Here is a 17,899-nt window from a genome sequence, read left to right as displayed (position 1 = left end):
ATGATAATAAGTGGCATCCAAGCAACCACCTCTCCAACATTTAGGCTGCAAGTTTGAATACATACGAGACATTTTTTGTGGATCAAGGTGCCATCTATAAAACATTTTATAGAAATTTTCCCGTAAATTTTGGGCTTGTGTAAATTTAACATTCCTCACCCAAATAGTCTCCCATATATCTAATGAAATTGGTTCATCAAAATTTTGAGCCCATTTAACCATACAATCTTTAACTAATTCTGCTTCTGAATCCAATTCCACTAGCACATCATAAATTCTTTTAATATGGGTTCGGCTTTGATCTCTAATTTGTTTTAACAAATTCTCATCTTCTCTAAGCAAGCCCACATTATAATCTATCTTCCACCTTTCCAATAATTGTCTATACTGAAACCATGAATAAATAATATTTTCTTGTACTAATTCATCCATAGATTTTAATTGCCAATTTTTACCATCCCACTTAAGTAATTGTGTATAAGAAATACTATCCATCTTAACTCCTCTCCTTATTCCTTCTATTGCATGCCATGGAATAGCCCATAATGTTATTCTTGAATCAATTCTATAATATTTCTTCCAAACCCGAAGTAAAGAAGTTCTTAAGATATGAGACTTAAAAACCCTATCAACCTTTTAATTATAAATTAAATAGGCATGCCATCCAAAAAGTAAATCCCACCCCTCCAAAAGGAGTATATCTACATTTGTTAGGTTAACCCAATCACTAATTAATGTTAAAACCACAGCATCATAATACAATTTCAGATTCGGTACCTTGAGTCCACCTCTCTCTCATATATCTTGTATAATTTTAAGTTTTACTCTTGGTTTTTTCCCTGCCCAAATAAATTTATTGATACCTTATTGCCATTCATCTAAATTTACTTCTTTCTTTAGAATAGGTATCATTTGAAATAAAAAAAGAAACTTTGGCAAAACATTCATTTTAATCGCTGCTATTCTCCCCAATAGGGACAATTGCAGCTTTTTCCAGTTGTCCAAGTCCTTTTGTATTTTAACCCACAGCCTTTCATAATTATTTTTATACAGTTTTGCATTGGAAGCAGATAAAATAACCCCCAGATATTTTACCTTATTAACAACCTCGAAACCTGTCAATCTAACCAAGGTCTCCTTATCCAAGTTGGTCATGTTTTTAGGCAATATTTTAGTCTTATTGTTATTAATTTTGAAACCTGAAACTTGTCCATACTGATTTATCAATTGTAACAACTCCATTACACAGTGAATTGGTTGAGATATAGTAACAACCAGATCATCTGCAAAAGGCCTTAATTTATATTCTTTTTTATTAATTTCTATTCCTTTTATTTTCGATGATTCCCGAATTTTGATCAGCAAAATTTCCAAAGTTAAAACAAATAGCAATGGTGACAATGGACAACCCTGTCTCCCTATCTATGTTTCTTGATAAAATACATTGGAAAATCCCATTGGAGGAAAATTCCACCTAGGGTTAGGATTAGGTAATCATGAATGCATGGAGCAAAATGGACATTGTCAACAAATTCAGAATGCTTGGGTATGGTTAGGAGGCCACTTACTTTTCTTATCTTCCCTATCTATGTTTCTTGATAAAATACATTGGAAAATCCCATTGGAGGAAAATTCTGGGTTAGGGTTAGATACCATGAACTCAGAGAGGAAAATGGACATCATTAACAAATTTGGAGTGCTTCGGTATGGTTAGGAGGGCAATGATTTTCTATGCTGCCCTATCTATGTTTCCTGGTAAAACACATGGGAAAATCCCATTGGAGGAAAATTGCACTTAGGGTTAGGGTTAGGTGACCATAAATACATAGAGCAAAATGGACATTGCCAAGAAATTCAAAATGCTTGGGTATGCTTAGGAAGGCACTTACCCTTCTTGCCTGCTCTATGTTAGCTGGAAAAGTACATGAGAAAATCGCATTGGAGGAAAACTCCACTTAGGGTTAGGGTTATGTCACCATGAACTCAGAGAGGAAAATGGACATCGCCAACAAATTTGCAGTACTTGGATATGGTTAGGAGGTCACTGAATTTTCTAGCATGCCCTATGTATGTTTCTTGGTAAACTACATGGGAAAATCCCATTTCAGGAAAATTATACTTAGGGTTAGGGTTAGGTCACCATAAACTCATAGAGCAAAATAGACATCATGAACAAATTCGGAGTGCTTGGGTATGGTTAGGAGGGCACTGACTTTTCTAGCCTGGCCTATCTATGTTTCCTGGAAAAATACATGAGAAAATCCCACTGGAGGAAAATTACACTTAGGGTTAGGGTTAGGTCACCATGTAGTCGGAGAGGAAGATGGACATCACCAAGAAATTCAGAGTGCTTGGGTATGGTTAGGAGGGCACTTACGTTTCTACGTTGCCCTATCTATACTTCTTGGTAAAATACATTGGAAAACCCCATTTGAGGAAAATTACACTTAGGGTTAGGGTTAGGTCACCATGAACTCATAGAGCAAAATGGACATCATGAACAAAATTGGAGTGCTTGGGTATGGTTAGGAGGGCACTGACTTTTCTAGGATGCCCTTTCTATGTTTCCTGATAAAATACATGGGAAAATCCCATTGGAGGAAAATTCCATGTAGAGTTAGGGTTAGGTTACCATGAACTCAGAGAGTAAAATGGACATTACCAAAAAATTCATACTGCTTGGGTATGGTTAGGAGGGTACTTACGTTTCTGTGCTGCCCTATCTATATTTCTTGATAAAATACATTGGAAAATCCCATTGGAGGAAAATTCCACTTAGGATTAGGGTTAGGTCACCATGAACTCAGAGAGCAAAATGGACATAATGAACAAATTCGGAGTGCTTGGGTATGGTTAGAAGACCACTGACTTTTCTAGCCTGCCTTATCTATGGTTCTTTGTAAAATACATGGGAAAATCCCATTGGAGGAATATTCCACTTAGGGTTAAGGTTAGGTCACCATGAATGCATAGAGCAAAATGGACATTGCAAATAAATTCAGAATGCTTGGGTATGCTTAGGAAGGCACTTACCCTTCTAGCCTGCTGTATGTTTCCTGGTAAAAATACATGAGAAAATTCCATTTCAGGAAAATTACACTTAGGGTTAGGGTTAGGTCACGATTAACTCGGGGAGTAAAATTGACATTGCCAACAAATTCACAGTGCTTGAGTATGGTGAGGAGGGCACTTACTTTTCCAGCCTGCCCTATCTATGTTTCTTGGTAAAATACATGGGAAAATCCCATTGGAGGAAAATTGCACTTAGGGTTAGGTCACCATTAACTCGGAGAGTAAAATTGACATTGCCAAAAAATTCGTACTGCTTGGGTATGGTTAGGAGGGCACTCACGTTTCTGTGCTGCCCTATCTATGTTTCTTGATAAAATACATTGGAAAATCCCATTGGAGGAAAATTGCATTTAAGGTTAGGGTTAGGTCACCATGAACTCAGAAAGCAAAATGGACATTGCAAACAAATTCAGAATGCTTGGGTATACTTAGGAAGGCACTTACCCTTCTAGCCTGCTCTATGTTTCCTGGAAAAATAGATGAGAAAATTCCATTTCAGGAAAATTACACTTAGGGTTAGGGTTAGGTCACAATGTAGTTGGAGAGGAAAACTGACATCGCCAAGAAATTCAGAGTGCTTGGGTATGGTTAGGAGGGCACTTCCGTTTCTACGCTGCCCTATCTATGTTTCTTAGTAAAATACATGGGAAAATCCCATTGGAGGAAAATTGCACTTAGGGTTAGGGTTAGGTCACCTTGAACTCAGATAGGAAAATGGACATTGCCAACAACTTTTCAGTGCTTGGGTAAGTTTAGGAGGTCACTGAATTTTCTACGCTGCCCTATATATTTTTCCTGGTAAAATATATTGGAAAACCCCATTGGAGGAAAATTACACTTAGGGTTAGGGTTAGGTCACCATGAACTCAGAGAGCAAAATGGTCATCATGAACAAATTTGGAGTGCTTGGCTATGGTTAGGAGGGCACTGACTTTTCTAGCCTCGCCTATCTATGTTTCCTGGTAAAATACATGGGAAAATCAAATTGGAGGAAAATTACACTTAGGGTTAGGGTTAGGTCACCATGTAGTCGGAGAGGAAAATGCACATCGCCAAGAAATTCAGAGTTCTTGAGTATGGTTAGGAGGGCACTTATGTTTCAACGCTGCCCTATCTATGTTTCTTGGTAAAATACATTGGAAAACCCCATTTGAGGAAAATTACACTTAGGGTTAGGGTTAGGTCTCCATGAACCCGGACAGGAAAATGGACCTTGCCAACAAATTCGTACTGCTTGGGTATGTTTAGGAGGTCACTGAATTTTCTACCCTGCCCTATCTATATTTCCTGGTAAAATACATGGGAAAATCCCATTGGAGGAAAATTCCACTTAGGGTTAGGGTTAGGTCACCATGAACTCAGAGAGCAAAATGGACATCATGAACAAAATTGGAGTGCTTGGGTATGGTTAGGAGGTCACTGACTTTTCTAGCCTGGCCTATCTATATTTCCTGGTAAAATACATTGGAAAATCCCATTGGAGGAAAATTCTACTTAGGGTTAGGGTTAGGTCACCATGAATACATTGAGGAAAATGTACATTGCCAAGAAATTCATAATGCTTGGGTATGCTTAGGAAGGCACTTACCCTTCTTGCCTGCTCTATGTTACCTGGAAAAATACATGAGAAAATCGCATTGGAGGAAAACTCCACTTAGGATTAGGGTTAGGTCACCATGAACTCAGAGAGCAAAATGGACATAATGAACAAATTCAGAGTGATTGGGTATGGTTAGAAGACCACTGACTTTTCTAGCCTGTCTTATCTATGTTTCTTTGTAAAATACATGGGAAAATCCCATTGGAGGAAAATTCCACTTAGGGTTAGGGTTAGGTCACCATGAACTCAGAGAGCAAAATGGACATCATGAACAAAATTGGAGTGCTTGGGTATAGTCAGGAGGTCACTGACTTTTCTAGCCTGCCCTATCTATGTTTCTTGATAAAATACATGGGAAAATCCCATTGGAGGAATATTCCACTGAGGGTTAGGGTTATGTCACCATGAACTCAGAGAGGAAAATGGACATCGCCAACAAATTTGCAGTTCTTGGGTATGTTTAGGAGGTCACTGAATTTTCTACCCTGCCCTATCTATATTTCCTGGTAAAATACATGGGAAAATCCCATTGGAGGAAAATTCCACTTAGGGTTAGGGTTAGGTCACCATGAACTCAGAGAGCAAAATGGACATCATGAACAAAATTGGAGTGCTTGGGTATGGTTAGGAGGTCACTGACTTTTCTAGCCTGGCCTATCTATATTTCCTGGTAAAATACATTGGAAAATCCCATTGGAGGAAAATTCTACTTAGGGTTAGGGTTAGGTCACCATGAATACATTGAGGAAAATGTACATTGCCAAGAAATTCATAATGCTTGGGTATGCTTAGGAAGGCACTTACCCTTCTTGCCTGCTCTATGTTACCTGGAAAAATACATGAGAAAATCGCATTGGAGGAAAACTCCACTTAGGATTAGGGTTAGGTCACCATGAACTCAGAGAGCAAAATGGACATAATGAACAAATTCAGAGTGATTGGGTATGGTTAGAAGACCACTGACTTTTCTAGCCTGTCTTATCTATGTTTCTTTGTAAAATACATGGGAAAATCCCATTGGAGGAAAATTCCACTTAGGGTTAGGGTTAGGTCACCATGAACTCAGAGAGGAAAATGGACATCATGAACAAAATTGGAGTGCTTGGGTATGGTTAGAAGACCACTGACTTTTCTAGCCTGCCCTATCTATGTTTCTTGATAAAATACATGGGAAAATCCCATTGGAGGAATATTCCACTGAGGGTTAGGGTTATGTCACCATGAACTCAGAGAGGAAAATGGACATCGCCAACAAATTTGCAGTTCTTGGGTATGTTTAGGAGGTCACTGAATTTTCTAGCCTGCCCTATCTATGTTTCCTGGTAAAATACATGGGAAAATCCCATTGGAGGAAAATTCTACCTAGGGTTAGGGTTAGGTCACCATGAATGCATAAAGCAAAATGGACATGGCCAAGAATTTCAGAGTGCTTGGGTATGTTTAGGAAGTCACTGAATTTTCTAGCCTGCCCTATCTATGTTTCTTGGTAAAATACATTGGAAAATAACATTTGAGGAAAATTCCACTTAGGGTTAGGGTTAGGTCACCATGAACTCAGAGAGCAAAATGGACATCATGAACAAATTCGGAGTGTTTGGGTATGGTTAGGAGGTCATTTACTTTTCTAGCCTGCCCTATCTATGTTTCCTGGTAAAATACATGGGAAAATCAAATTGGAGGAAAATTCCACTTAGGATTAGGGTTAGGTCACCATGAATGCATAGAGCAAAATGGACATGGCCAAGAATTTCAGAGTGCTTGGGTATGTTTAGGAAGTCACTGAATTTTCTAGCCTGTCCTATCTATGTTTCTTGGTAAAATACATTGGAAAATACCATTTGAGGAAAATTCCACTTAGGGTTAGGGTTAGGTCACCATGAATGCATAGAGCAAAATGGACATCATGAACAAATTCGGAGTATTTGTGTATGGTTAGGAGCTCACTGACTTTTCTAGCCTGCCCTATCTATGTTTCCTGGTAAAATACATGGGAAAATCCCATTTCAGGAAAATTACACTTAGGGTTAGGGTTAGGTCACCATGAACTCAGAGAGCAAAATGGACATAATGAACAAATTCGGAGTTCTTGGGTATGGTTAGAAGACCACTGACTTTTCTAGCCTGTCTTATCTATGTTTCTTTGTAAAATACATGGGAAAATCCCATTGGAGGAAAATTCCACTTAGGGTTAGGGTTAGGTCACCATGAACTCAGAGAGCAAAATGGACATCATGAACAAAATTGGAGTGCTTGGGTATGGTTAGAAGACCACTGACTTTTCTAGCCTGCCCTATCTATGTTTCTTGATAAAATACATGGGAAAATCCCATTGGAGGAATATTCCACTGAGGGTTAGGGTTATGTCACCATGAACTCAGAGAGGAAAATGGACATCGCCAACAAATTTGCAGTTCTTGGGTATGTTTAGGAGGTCACTGAATTTTCTAGCCTGCCCTATCTATGTTTCCTGGTAAAATACATGGGAAAATCCCATTGGAGGAAAATTCTACTTAGGGTTAGGTTTAGGTCACCATGAATGCATAGAGCAAAATGGACATGGCCAAGAATTTCAGAGTGCTTGGGTATGTTTAGGAAGTCACTGAATTATCTAGCCTGCCCTATCAATATTTCTTGATAAAATACATTGGAAAATACCATTTGAGGAAAATTCCACTTAGGGTTAGGGTTAGGTCACCATGAACTCAGAGAGCAAAATGGACATCATGAACAAATTCGGAGTGTTTGGGTATGGTTAGGAGGTCATTTACTTTTCTAGCCTGCCCTATCTATGTTTCCTGGTAAAATACATGGGAAAATCAAATTGGAGGAAAATTCCACTTAGGGTTAGGGTTAGGTCACCATGAATACATTGAGGAAAATGTACATTGCCAAGAAATTCAGAATGCTTGGGTATGCTTAGGAAGGCACTTACCCTTCTTGCCTGCTCTATGTTACCTGGAAAAATACATGAGAAAATCGCATTGGAGGAAAACTCCACTTAGGATTAGGGTTAGGTCACCATGAACTCAGAGAGCAAAATGGAAATAATGAACAAATTCAGAGTGCTTGGGTATGGTTAGAAGACCACTGACTTTTCTAGCCTGTCTTATCTATGTTTCTTTGTAAAATACATGGGAAAATCCCATTGGAGGAAAATTCCACTTAGGGTTAGGGTTAGGTCACCATGAACTCAGAGAGGAAAATGGACATCATGAACAAAATTGGAGTGCTTGGGTATGGTTAGAAGACCACTGACTTTTCTAGCCTGCCCTATCTATGTTTCTTGATAAAATACATGGGAAAATCCCATTGGAGGAATATTCCACTGAGGGTTAGGGTTATGTCACCATGAACTCAGAGAGGAAAATGGACATCGCCAACAAATTTGCAGTTCTTGGGTATGTTTAGGAGGTCACTGAATTTTCTAGCCTGCCCTATCTATGTTTCCTGGTAAAATACATGGGAAAATCCCATTGGAGGAAAATTCCACTTAGGGTTAGGGTTAGGTCTCCATGAATCCAGAGAGGAAGATGGACATCATGAACAAATTTGGAGTGCTTGGGTATGGTTAGGAGGGCACTGACTTTTCTAGCCTGGCCTATCTATGTTTCCTGGTAAAATTCATGGGAAAATCCCATTGGAGGAATATTCCACTTAGGTTTAGGGTTAGGTCACCATTAACTCGGGGAGTAAAATTGACATTGCCAACAAATTCACAGTGCTTGAGTATGGTTAGGAGGGCACTTACTTTTCCAGCCTGCCCTATCTATGTTTCTTGGTAAAATACATGGGAAAATCCCATTGGAGGAAAATTGCACTTAGGGTTAGGTCACCATTAACTCGGAGAGTAAAATTGACATTGCCAAAAAATTCGTACTGCTTGGGTATGGTTAGGAGGGCACTCACGTTTCTGTGCTGCCCTATCTATGTTTCTTGATAAAATACATTGGAAAATCCCATTGGAGGAAAATTGCATTTAGGGTTAGGGTTAGGTCACCATGAACTCAGAGAGCAAAATGGACATTGCAAACAAATTCAGAATGCTTGGGTATACTTAGGAAGGCACTTACCCTTCTAGCCTGCTCTATGTTTCCTGGAAAAATACATGAGAAAATCCCATTTCAGGAAAATTACACTTAGGGTTAGGGTTAGGTCACCATGTAGTTTGAGAGGAACATTGACATCACCAAGAAATTCAGAGTGCGTGGGTATGGTTAGGAGGGCACTTACGTTTCTACGCTGCCCTATCTATGTTTCTTAGTAAAATACATGGGAAAATCCCATTAGAGGAAAATTGCACTTAGGGTTAGTGTTAGGTCACCTTTAACTCAGATAGGAGAATGGACATTGCCAACAACTTTTGAGTGCTTGGGTAAGTTTAGGAGGTCACTGAATTTTCTACGCTGCCCTATCTATTTTTCCTGGTAAAATATATTGGAAAACCCCATTGGAGGAAAATTACACTTAGGGTTAGGGTTAGGTCACCATGAACTCAGAGAGCAAAATGGTCATCATGAACAAATTTGGAGTGCTTGGCTATTGTTAGGAGGGCACTGACTTTTCTAGCCTGGCCTATCTATGTTTCCTGGTAAAATACATGGGAAAATCCCATTGAAGTTAAATTCCACTTAGGGTTAGGGTTAGGTCAAAATGAATGCATAGAGCAAAATGGACATTGCCAAGAAATTCAGAGTGCTTGGGTGTGGTTAGGAGGGCACTTACGTTTCTACGCTGCCCTATCTATGTTTCTTGGTAAAATATATTGGAAAACCCCATTGGAGGAAAATTCCACTTAGGGTTAGGGTTAGGTCACCATGAACTCAGAGAGCAAAATGGACATCATGAACAAAATTGGAGTGCTTGGGTATGGTTAGTAGGGCACTGACTTTTCTAGCCTGACCTATCTATGTTTCCTGTTAAAATACATGGAAAAATCCCATTGGAGGAAAATTGCACTTAGAGTTAGGGTTACCGTACATTCCGGCGTATAAGACGACTGGGCCTATAAGACACCCCCCAACTTTTCCAGTTAAAATATAGAGTTTGGGCTATACTCGCCGTATAAGACTACCCCTCTTCCAACGCACACCAAATAAAAATTAAAAAACATCAGATTTGATTTCAATATGGCAATTTTAATTCAAATGCTGATGACATACAGGTACTTAGCAGGAAAACTGACATCTATAAACATATAAACATGTTTATAAATAAATATTTTATATTTATATAAATAAACATTTATATAAACAAAGCTGGCTCAGGAATTCAGAGAGTTGAAGTCCATGAGTCAAAAAAGAGCTAAGTTTGCCTACCCCTGTATAGGCCCTAGGGAAAAAATGGCCAAGCTAATTCCATGAGGGAGGAGGGAAAGGGAGCGCAGTTTCTGAGTTCTCATTGGCCACTTGTAAGCCCAAATGAGTAGCTCAGGGTGTGTGCGTGCACGTGTAGGCATGTGTGTGACTCCTCGGGTCCCTTCCATTGCCCCCCCCAGTAGCAAGCTTTGGCTTAGAGCAAGCAGGCTGCACACAGGGATCTCCTCCTCTCAGTCTTCCACCCTGCGAATCCTCCACAGCCTCCCTGAGCCGAGTGAGCAGAAAGCTGCCTGTTTGTCAAAGGCTCTGCCTTGTCAAACACGCACACACCTTGATGAAAATTGCCCTGCCTGCAAAAGGACTTCTCAGCAGTTTTTTAAAGCAACACTACCAAGAATGAAATTGGCGACAGCCAGAATGTTTAGGGAAGAAGGAAAGGAAGCAGTTAATAAACCGATTAAGAAAGGCATTTGCCCTTCGAAAACTTGCATTTCCACAAATGTGATAAGTTACCCCCTTTTCAGGTAATGGGGGGAAATAAATGCTTTCCTTTTAATTTGTTATTAAAACTCAGTGCACTACAGTACTTATAGATGGGAGCCAGATTGACCAGCCAGGATCTGTCATAAATAACACCACAAATGCACCATGCAAGTTTATTTAGGCTGGGGGAGAACTGCTTGCATAAGCTCGGTGGAAGTCAACATGCGAAAGGATTGTGTAGCTGTTTTCTGTCCCCACTCCATTCCTGCTTCGTAAATCTGAGAGGAATTTAGCTGACACCCCTCCCCTTCCAGACCCATAAGCTCCGCCTCCCCCAAGCTACTCTCACTGGCAGTGAGAAGTAAACGCTGAAAAGCCTGCATGAAGAAGCGCTGAGAAGTGCCTCGAATGGACGCTGATGCTTAGGTTTGTTTTCATTATATAAAAAAAACCACCCTACAACTCTTTTCCCCCCTTCCCCATTACATGGGCCATCCCTTTCTACTTCCTTTGAATGAATTAATCATGGGACGGCCACTACCAATCCGCAGTTTTGGAGGGGTGGGCAAGGAATTGGAATGGCAAAAGGGAGGGAAGAAGAGAGGAGATGGTTTGCAATGTAGCATTATAGAAAGGGGAATAAACCTCCAGGAAATCCTACCATCACGACAGCCAGATGCCTATCGTACTCCCAGTATAGAGGCTGGAAAGAGATATCTTTAGTTGATCGGCTGGTTTTAATAATAATAACCCTAGGACTCTTTTTCAGGGAGTGAGAGAGGGGGGGGAGAGAAAACTTGCTGAGTAATATTTTTCTGGCGTATAAGACGACCCCTGACTTTTGCGAAGATTTTAAGTGTTTAGAAAGTTGTCTTATATGCTGGAATATACGGTAGGTCACCATGAACTCGGAGAGGAAAATGGACATCACCAACAATTCACAGTGCGTGAGTATGGTTAGGAGGGCACTTACTTTTCTAGCCTGCCCTATCTATGTTTCTTAGTAAAATACATGGGAAAATACCATTTGAGGAAAATTCCACTTAGGGTTAGGGTTAGGTCACCATGAACGCATAGAGCAAAATGGACATCAGGAACAAATATTGAGTGCTTGGGTATGGTTAGGAGGGCACTTACGTTTCTACACTGTCCTATCTATGTTTCCTGGTAAAATACATTGGAAAATCATATCAGAGGAAAATTCTACTTAGGGTTAGGGTTAGGTAACCATGAATGCATAAAGCAAAATGGACATTGCCAAGAAATTCAAAGTGCTTGGGTATGCTTAGGAAGGCACTTACCCTTCTAGCCTGCTCTATTTTTCCTGGAAAAATACATGAGAAAATCCCATTGGAGGAAAATTTCACTTAGGGTTAGGGTTAGGTCACCATGTAGTCGGAGAGGAAAATGGACATCGCCAAGTAATTAAGAGTGCTTGGGTATGGTTAGTAGGGCACTTACGTTTCTACACTGCCCTATCTATGTTTCTTGGTAAAATACATAGGAAAACACCATTTGAGGAAAATTTCACTTAGGGTTAGGGTTAGGTCACCATGAACTCAGAGAGCAAAATGGAAATCAGAGCCGAGGTGGCGCAGCAGTTAGAGTGCAGTACTGCAGGCCACTTTAGCTGACTGTGTTCAGCAGGTCAGCGGTTCAAATCTCACCGGCTCAAGGTTGACTCAGCCTTCCATCCTTCCGAGGTAGGTAAAATGAGGACCCAGATTGTTGGGGGCAATGTAAATATATATATACATTGCTTACTGGTGTACACCACTTAGAGAGTGCTTGCACTTAAAGCGGTATATAAGTCTCATAAATAAATAAATAAGATTGGAGTGCTTTGGTATGGTTAGGAGGGCACTGACTTTTCCAACCTGGCCTATTTATTTTTCCTGTTAAAATACATGGGAAAATCCCATTGGAGGAAAATTGCACTTAGTGTTAGGGTTAGGTCACCATGAACTTGGAGAGGAAAATGGACATCACCAACAAATTCACAGTGCTTGAGTATGGTTAGGAGGGCACTTATTTTTCTAGCCTGCCCTATCTATGTTTCTTGGTAAAATACATGGGAAAATCCCATTGGAGGAAAATTCCACTTAGGGTTAGGGTTAGGTCACCATTAACTTGGATAGTAAAATTGACATCGCCAACAAATTGACACTGCTTGAGTATGGTTAGGAGGGCATTTACTTTTCTAGCCTGCCCTATCTATGTTTCTTAGTAAAATACATGGGAAAATCCCAATGGAAGAAAATTTCACTTAGGGTTAGGGTTAGGTCACCATTAACTCAGACAGGAAAATGACATCATGAATAAATCTAAGTGCTTCGCTATGGTTAGGAGGTCACTGACTTTTCTAGCCTGCCCTATCAATTTGTCCTGGTAAAATGCATAGGAAAATCCCATTGGAGGAAAATTCTACTTAGGGTTAGGGTTAGGTCTCCATGAAATGTAGATGAAAATGGACATTGCCAACAAATTCGTACTTCTTGGGTTAGGAGGGCACTTACATTTCTATGTTTCTAACTATGTTTTTAGTAAAATACATTGGAAAATACGATTTGAGGAACATTCCACTTAGGGTTAGGGTTAGGTCACCATGAACTCAGAGAGCGAAATTGACATCATGAACAAATTTGGAGTGCTTGGGTATGGTTAGGAGGGCACTGACTTTTCTAGCCTGGCCTATCTATGTTTCCTGGTAAAATACATGGGAAAATCAAATTGGAGGAAAATTCCACTTAGGGTTAGGGTTAGGTCACCATGATTGCATAGAGCAAAATCGACATGGCCAAGAATGTCAGAGTGCTTGGGTATGTTTAGGAAGTCATTGAATTTTCTAGACTGCCCTATCTATGTTTCTTGGTAAAATACATTGGAAAATACCATTTGAGGAAAATTCCACTTTGGGTTAGGTCACCATGAACTCAGAGAGCAAAATGTACATCATGAACAATATTGGAGTGCTTGGGTATGGTTAGGAGGACACTGAATTTTCTAGCCTGGCCTATCTATGTTTCCTGGTAAAATACAAGGGAAAATCCCATTGGAGGAAAATTCTACTTAGGGTTAGGGTTAGATCACCATGAATGCATAGAGCAAAATGGACATGGCCAAGAATGCCAGAGTGCTTGGGTATGTTTAGGAAGTCACTGAATTTTCTAGCCTGCCCTATCTATGTTTCTTGGTAAAATACATTGGAAAATACCATTTGAGGAAAATTCCACTTAGGGTTAGGGTTAGGTCACCATGAACTCAGAGAGCAAACTGGACATCATGAACAAATTTGGAGTGCTTGGGTATGGTTAGGAGGCCACTGACTTTTCTAGCCTGGCCTATCTATGTTTCCTGGTAAAATACATGTGAAAATCCCATTGGAGGAAAATTCTACCTAGGGTTAGGGTTAGGTCACCATGAATGCATAGAGCATAATGGACATGGCCAAGAATTTCAGAGTGCTTGGGTATGTTTAGGAAGTCACTGAATTTTCTACCCTGCCCTATCTATGTTTCTTGGTAAAATACATTGGAAAATACCATTTGAGGAAAATTCCACTTAGGGTTAGGGTTAGGTCACCATGAACTCAGAGAGCAAAATGGACATCATGACCAAATTTGGAGTGCTTGGGTATGGTTAGGAGGAAACTGACTTTTCTAGCCTGGCCTATGTATGTTCCTGGTAAAATACATTGGAAAATCAAATTGGAGGAAAATTCCACTTAGGGTTAGGTCACCATGAATGCATAGAGCAAAATGGACATGGCCAAGAATTTCAGAGTGCTTGGGTATGTTTAGGAAGTCACTGAATTTTCTAGCCTGCCCTATCTATGTTCCTTGGTAAAATACATTGGAAAATACCATTTGAGGAAAAATTCCACTTAGGGTTAGGGATAGGTCACCATGAAATCAGAGAGCAAAAGGGACATCATGAACAAATTTGGAGTGCTTGGGTATGGTTAGGAGGGCAATGACTTTTCTAGCCTGGCCTATCTATTTTTCCTGGTAAAATACATGGGAAAATCCCTTTGGAGGAAAATTCTACTTAGGGTTAGGGTTAGTTCACCATGAATGCATAGAGCAAAATGGACATGGCCAAGAATTTCAGAGTGCTTGGGTATGTTTAGGAAGTCACTGAATGTTCTAGCCTGCCCTATCTATGTTTCTTGGTAAAATACATTGGAAAATACCATTTGAGGAAAATTCCACTTAGGGTTAGGGTTACGTCACCATGAACTCAGAGAGCAAAATGGACATCATGAACAAATTTGGAGTGCTTGGGTATGGTTAGGAGGAAACTGACATTTCTAGACTGGCCTATGTATGTTTCCTGGTAAAATACATGGGAAAATCAAATTGGAGGAAAATTCCACTTAGGGTTATGGTTAGGTCACCATGAATGAATAGAGCAAAATGGACATGGCCAAGAATTTCAGAGTGCTTGGGTATGTTTAGGAAGTCACTGAATTTTCTAGCCTGCCCTATCTATGTTTCTTGGTATAATACTTTGGAAAACCGCATTGGAGGAAAATTCCAATTAGGGTTAGGGTTAGGTCACATGAACTCAGAAAGAAAAATGGACATCATGAACAAATTTGGAGTGCTTGGGTATGGTTAGGAGGGCACTGACTTTTCTAGCCTGGCCTATCTATGTTTCCTGGTAAAATACATGTGAAAATCCCATTGGAGGAAAATTCTACCTAGGGTTAGGGTTAGGTCACCATGAATGCATAGAGCATAATGGACATGGCCAAGAATTTCAGAGTGCTTGGTTATGTTTAGGAAGTCACTGAATTTTCTACCCTGCCCTTTCTATGTTTCTTAGTAAAATACATTGGAAAATACCATTTGAGGAAAATTCCACTTAGGGTTAGGGTTAGGTCACCATGAACTCAGAGAGCAAAATGGACATCATGAACAAATTTGGAGTGCTTGGGTATGGTTAGGAGGGCACTGACTTTTCTAGCCTGGCCTATCTATGTTTCCTGCTAAAATACATGGGAAAATCCCATTGGAGGAAAATTCTACTTAGGGTTAGGTTTAGGTCACCATGAATGCATAGAGCAAAATGGACATGGCCAAGAATTTCAGAGTGCTTGGGTATGTTTAGGAAGTCACTGAATTTTCTAGCCTGCCCTATCTATGTTTCTTGGTAAAATATATTGGAAAATACCAATTGAGGAAAATTCCACTTAGGGTTAGGGATAGGTCACCATGAACTCAGAGAGCAAAATGGACATCATGAACAAATTTGGAGTGCTTGGGTATGGTCAGGAGGGCACTGACTTTTCTAGCCTGGCCTATCTATGTTTCCTGGTAAAATACATGGGAAAATCCCATTGGAGGAAAATTCTACTTAGTGTTAGGGTTAGGTCACAATGAATGCATAGAGCAAAATGGACATGGCCAAGAATTTCAGAGTGCTTGGGTATGTTTAGGAAGTCACTGAATTTTCTAGCCTGCCCTATCTAGGTTTCTTGGTAAAATACATTGGAAAATACCATTTGAGGAAAATTCCACTTAGGGTTAGGGTTAGGTCACCATGAACTAAGAGAGCAAAATGGACATCATGAACAAATTTGGAGTGCTTGGGTATGGTTAGGAGGTCACTGACTTTTCTAGCCTGGCCTATCTATGTTTCCTGGTAAAATACATGGGAAAATCAAATTGGAGGAAAATTCCACTTAGGGTTAGGGTTAGGTCACCATGAATGCATAGAGGAAAATGGACATGGCCAAGAATTTTAGAGTGCTTGGGTATGTTTAGGAAGTCACTGAATTTTCTAGCCTGCCCTATCTATGTTTCTTGGTAAAATACATTGGAAAATACCATTTGAGGAAAATTCCACTTAGGGTTAGGTCACCATGAACTCAGAGAGCAAAATGGACATCATGAACAAATTTGGAGTGCTCGGGTATAGTTAGGAGGAAACTGACTTTTCTAGCCTAGCCTATGTATGTTTCCTGGTAAAATACATGGGAAAATAAAATTGGACGAAAATTCTACTTAGGGTTAGGGTTAGGTCACCATGAATTCATAGAGCAAAATGGACATGGCCAAGAATTTCAGAGTGCTTGGGTATGTTTAGGAAGTCACTGAATTTTCTAGCCTGCCCTATCAATGTTTCTTGGTAAAATACATTGGAAAATCCATTTGAGGAAAATTCCCTTAGGGTTAGGGTTGGTCTCCCATTAAATCCTAGAGCAAAATGGACATCATGAACAAATTTGGAGTGCCTTGGGTATGGTTTAGAGGCCACTGACTTTTCTAAGCCTGGCCTATCTATGTTTCCTGGTAAAATACATGTGAAAATTCCCATTGAGGAAAATTTTCTACTAGGTTTAGGGTTAGGTCACCATGAATGCATAGAGCATAATGGACATGGCCAAGAATTTCAGAGTGCTTGGGTATGTTAGGAATCACTGTTTTCCATACCTGCCCTATCTATGTTTTCTTCTTGTAAAATACATTGGAAATTCCCATTGGAGAAAAATTCCACTTAGGGTTAGGGTTAGGTCACCATGAACTCATAGAGCAAAATGGACATCGCCAACAAATTCCGAGTGCTTGGGTATGGTTAGTAGGGCACTGATGTTCCTAGCCTGTCCAATCTATGTTTCTTGGTAAAATACTTTGGAAAAAGCCATTGGAGGAAAATTCCACTTAGGGTTAGGGTTAGGTCACCATGAACTCATAGAGCAAAATGGACATCGCCAGCAAAGTCAGAGCGCTTGGGTCTGGTTTAAAGGAAGTCCTGAATTTTCTAGCCTGCCCTATTCTATGTTTCTTGGAAATATATTTGAAATACCATTTGAGGAAAATTCTCACTTAGGGTTAGGATAGTCACCATGACTCAGAGAGCAAAATGGACATCATGAACAAATTTGGAGTGCTTAGGTATGGTCAGGGGGAGGCACTGACTTTTCTAGCCTGGCCTATCTATGTTTCTGGTAAAATACATGGAAAATCCCATTGGAGGAAAATTCTACCTAGGGTTAGGGTTAGGTCACCATGAATGCATAGAGCAAAATGGACATGGCCCAGAATTTCAGAGTGCTTGGGTATGTTTAGGAAGTCACTGAATTTTCTAGCCTGCCCTATCTAGGTTTCTTGGTAAAATACATTGGAAAATACCATTTGAGGAAAATTCCACTTAGGGTTAGGGTTAGGTCACCATGAACTAAGAGAGCAAAATGGACATCATGAACAAATTTGGAGTGCTTGGGTATGGTTAGGAGGTCACTGACTTTTCTAGCCTGGCCTATCTATGTTTCCTGGTAAAATACATGGGAAAATCAAATTGGAGGAAAATTCCACTTAGGGTTAGGGTTAGGTCACCATGAATGCATAGAGGAAAATGGACATGGCCAAGAATTTCAGAGTGCTTAGGTATGTTTAGGAAGTCACTGAATTTTCTAGCCTGCCCT

The sequence above is a fragment of the Crotalus tigris genome, unplaced genomic scaffold, assembly GCF_016545835.1.
Source record: "Crotalus tigris isolate CLP2741 ecotype Arizona unplaced genomic scaffold, ASM1654583v1 scf7180000021232.520764, whole genome shotgun sequence".
Classification (NCBI taxonomy): domain Eukaryota; kingdom Metazoa; phylum Chordata; class Lepidosauria; order Squamata; family Viperidae; genus Crotalus; species Crotalus tigris.
Note: the sequence above shows the minus strand (reverse complement) of the source record.